Raw genomic sequence first — 4,039 nt, forward strand, 5'->3', positions numbered from 1 at the left:
CGAGGTGGGGTGCAAGGGGGCGTCGTGGGGGGGGGCGCCGTGTCGTGGGGGGGTGACGCGGGTCGAGCGGGGTTTCGGAGGCGTGGTTGTGTGGCGTGGAGGCAGCAGGGTTTTTCGAGGTGGGGTGATGGGGGGGCGTCGTGGGGGGGTGCGGTGGGGTGGGGGGGTGCGCCGTGTCGTGGGGGGGTGACGCGGGGTGGGGTGGGTCGAGCGGGGTTTTTGGAGGAGAGGTGGGGTGCTGTGGATGGAGCGCGGTTTTTCGGGGTGGGGTGGGGGGGGGGCGTCGTGGGGGGGTGCGTTGGGGTGGGGGGTGCGCCGTGACGCGGGGTGGGGTGGGTCGAGCGCGGTTTTTTGGAGGCGTGGCGGGGTGGTGTGGAGGGAGTGGGGTTTTTCGAGGTGGGGTGCGGGGGGGGGCGTCGTGGGGGGGTGCGCCGTGTCATGGGGGAGTGACGCGGGGTTGGGGTGGTCAAGCGGGGTTTTTGGAGGAGAGGTGGGGTGCTGTGGAGGGAGCGGGGTTTTTCGAGGTGGGGTGCGGGGGGGCGTCGTGGGGGGTGACGCGGGGTGGGGGTGGTCGAGCGGGGTTTTGGGAGAAGAGGTGGGGTGCTGTGGAGGGAGCGCGGTTTTTCGAGGTGGGGTGCGCGGGGGCGTCGTGGGGGGGTGCGGTGGGGTGGGAGGTGCGCCGTGTCATGGGGGAGTGACGCGGGGTTGGGGTTGTCAAGCGGGGTTTTTGGAGGAGAGGTGGGGTGCTGTGGAGGGAGCGGGGTTTTTCGAGGTGGGGTGCGGGGGGGCGTCGTGGGGGGGTGACGCGGGGTGGGGGTGGTCGAGCGGGGTTTTTGGAGGAGAGGTGGGGTGCTGTGGAGGGAGCGCGGTTTTTTGAGGTGGGGTGAGCGGGGGCGTCCTGGGGGGGTGCGGTGGGGTGGGGGGTTGCGCCGTGTCGTGGGGGAGTGACGCGGGTTTGGGGTGGTCAAGCGGGGTTTTTGGAGGAGAGGTGGGGTGCTGTGGAGGGAGCGGGGTTTTTCAAGGTGGGGTGCGGGGGGGCGTCGTGGGGGGTGACGCGGGGTGGGGGTGGTCGAGCGGGGTTTTGGGAGGAGAGGTGGGGTGCTGTGGAGGGAGCGCGGTTTTTCGAGGTGGGGTGCGCGGGGGCATCGTGGGGGGGTGCGGTGGGGTGGGGGGGTGCGCCGTGTCATGGGGGAGTGACGCGGGGTTGGGGTGGTCAAGCGGGGTTTTTGGAGGAGAGGTGGGGTGCTGTGGAGGGAGCGGGGTTTTTTGAGGTGGGGTGCGGGGGGGCGTCGTGGGGGGGTGACGCGGGGTGGGGGTGGTCGAGCGGGGTTTTTGGAGGAGAGATGGGGTGCTGTGGAGGGAGCGCGGTTTTTCGAGGTGGGGTGCGCGGGGGCGTCGTGGGGGGGTGCGGTGGGGTGGGGGGGTGCGCCGTGTCGTGGGGGAGTGACGCGGGGTTGGGGTGGTCAAGCGGGGTTTTTGGAGGAGAGGTGGGGTGCTGTGGAGGGAGCGGGGTTTTTCGAGGTGGGGTGCGGGGGGGCGTCGTGGGGGGTGACACGGGGTGGGGGTGGTCGAGCGGGGTTTTGGGAGGAGAGGTGGGGTGCTGTGGAGGGAGCGCGGTTTTTCGAGTTGGGGTGCGCGGGCGCGTCGTGGGGGGGTGCGGTGGGGTGGGGGGGTGCGCCGTGTCATGGGGGACTGACGCGGGGTTGGGGTGGTCAAGCGGGGTTTTTGGAGGAGAGGTGGGGTGCTGTGGAGGGAGCGGGGTTTTTCGAGGTGGGGTGCGGGGGGGCGTCGTGGGGGGTGACGCGGGGTGGGGGTGGTCGAGCGGGGTTTTGGGAGGAGAGGTGAGGTGCTGTGGAGGGAGCGCGGTTTTTCGAGGTGGGGTGCGCGGGGGTGTCGTGGGGGGGTGCGATGGGGTGGGGGGTGCGCCGTGTCATGCGGGACTGACGTGGGGTTGGGGTGGTCAAGCGGGGTTTTTGGAGGAGAGGTGGGGTGCTGTGGAGGGAGCGGGGTTTTTCGAGGTGGGGTGCGGGGGGGCATCGTGGGGGGGTGACGCGTGGTGGGGGTGGTCGAGCGGGGTTTTTGGAGGAGAGGTGGGGTGCCGTGGAGGGAGCGCGGTTTTTCGAGGTGGGGTGCGAGGGGGCGTCGTGGGGGGGTGCGGTGGGGTGGGGGGGTGCGCCGTGTGGTGGGGGAGTGACGCGAGGTTGGGGTGGTCAAGCGGGGTTTTTGGAGGAGAGGTGGGGTGCTGTGGAGGGAGCGGGGTTTTTCGAGGTGGGGTGCGGGGGGGCGTCGTGGGGGGGTGACGCGGGGTGGGGGTGGTCGAGCGGGGTTTTTGGAGGAGAGGTGGGGTGCTATGGAGGGAGCGCGGTTTTTCGAGGTGGGGTGCGCGGGGGCGTCGTGGGGGGGTGCGGTGGGGTGGGGGGGTGCGCCGTGTCGTGGGGGAGTGACGCGGGGTTGGGGTGGTCAAGCGGGGTTTTTGGAGGAGAGGTGGGGTGCTGTGGAGGGAGCGGGGTTTTTTGAGGTGGGGTGCGGGGGGGCGTCGTGGGGGGTGACGCGGGGTGGGGGTGGTCGAGCGCGGTTTTTGGAGGAGAGGTGGGGTGCTGTGGAGGGAGCGCGGTTTTTCGAGGTGGGGTGCGGGGGGGCATCGTGGGGGGGTGCGGTGGGGTGGGGGGGTGCGCCGTGTCGTGGGGGGGAGATGCGGGGTGGGGTGGGTCGAGCGGGGTTTTCGGAGGCGTGGTGGTGTGGCGTGGAGGGAGCGGGGTTTTTCGAGGTGGGGTGCGGGGGGGTGGGGGGGGCGTCGTGGGGGGTTGCGGTGGGTGGGGGGGTGCGCCGTGTCGTGGGGGGGTGACGCGGGGTGGGGTGGGTCGGGCGGGGTTTTTCGTGGTGGGGTGCGGGGGATATGAGCCGTGTCGTGGGGGGGTGCGGTGGGGTGGGGGGGTGCGGTGTGTCCTGGGGAGTGACGCGGGGTTGGGTGGGTCGAGTGGGGTTTTTCAAGGTGGGGTGCGGGGGGGGGGGATATGCGCCGCGTCGTGGGGGGGTGCGGTGGGGTGTGGGGGGTGTGCCGTGTCGTGGGGGGCTGACGCGAGGTGGGGTGGGTCGAGCGGGGTTTTCGGAGGCGTGGTGGGGTGGTATGGAGGGAGCGGGGTTTTTCCAGGTGGGGTGCGGGGCGGCGTCGTTGGGGGGTGCGGTGGGGTGGGGGGTGCGCCATGTCGTGGGGGGGTGATGCGGGGTGGGGTGGGTCGAGCGGGGTTTTCGGAGGCATTTGTGGTGTGGCGTGGAGGGAGCAGGGTTGTTCGAGGTGGGGTGCGGGGGGGGGGCGTCGTGGGGGGGTGCGGTGGGGTGGGGGGGTGTGCCGTGTCATGGGGGAGTGACGCGGGGTTGGGTGGGTCGAGCGGGGTTTTTCGACGTGGGGTGAGGGGGGGTGGGGGGGTGCGCCGTGTCGTGGGGGGGTGCGGTGGGGTGTGGGTGGTGTGCCGTGTCGTGGGGGGGCTCACGCGAGGTGGGGTGGGTTGAGCGGGGTTTTCGGAGGCGTGGTGGGGTGGTGTGGAGGGAGCGGGGTTTCTCGAGGTGGGGTGCGGGGGGCATCGTGGGGGGGTGCGGTGGGGTGGAGGGTGCGCCGTGTCGTGGGGGAGTGAGGCGGGGCACGGTGGGTCGAGCCTCGTTTTTGGAGGAGTGGTGGGGTGCTGTGGATGGAGCGGGGTTTTTCGAGGTGGGGTGGGGGGGGAGGCGCCGCGTCGTAGGGGGGTGCGGTGGGGTGGGGTGGGGGGGTGTGCCGTGTCGTGGGGGGTGACGCGGGGTGTCGCGATGCCCCCTCCCCCCCCCATGACATCCCCCCATCCCCCATGACACCGATACGGATGGACCGAAACCGATGGAACGATGTGATCGAGGTGCTTCTTCGTCGGCGGAGCTTGTTCCCGGTGGGGTTGAGTGTACCTCATGATGGGTTCTTGTTGACGCGAAACGGTGGAATGCATGAGCGTCTCCATCGTCTTTCGACTCGACACGAGCTCGGAATGTGGCAGACAAGACAACGTTGAGC

This window comes from Lygodium microphyllum, unplaced genomic scaffold (genome assembly GCF_053477565.2).
Source record: "Lygodium microphyllum isolate KBCC unplaced genomic scaffold, Lygodium_microphyllum_v1.1.10 scaffold_500, whole genome shotgun sequence".
NCBI classification, from domain to species: domain Eukaryota; kingdom Viridiplantae; phylum Streptophyta; class Polypodiopsida; order Schizaeales; family Lygodiaceae; genus Lygodium; species Lygodium microphyllum.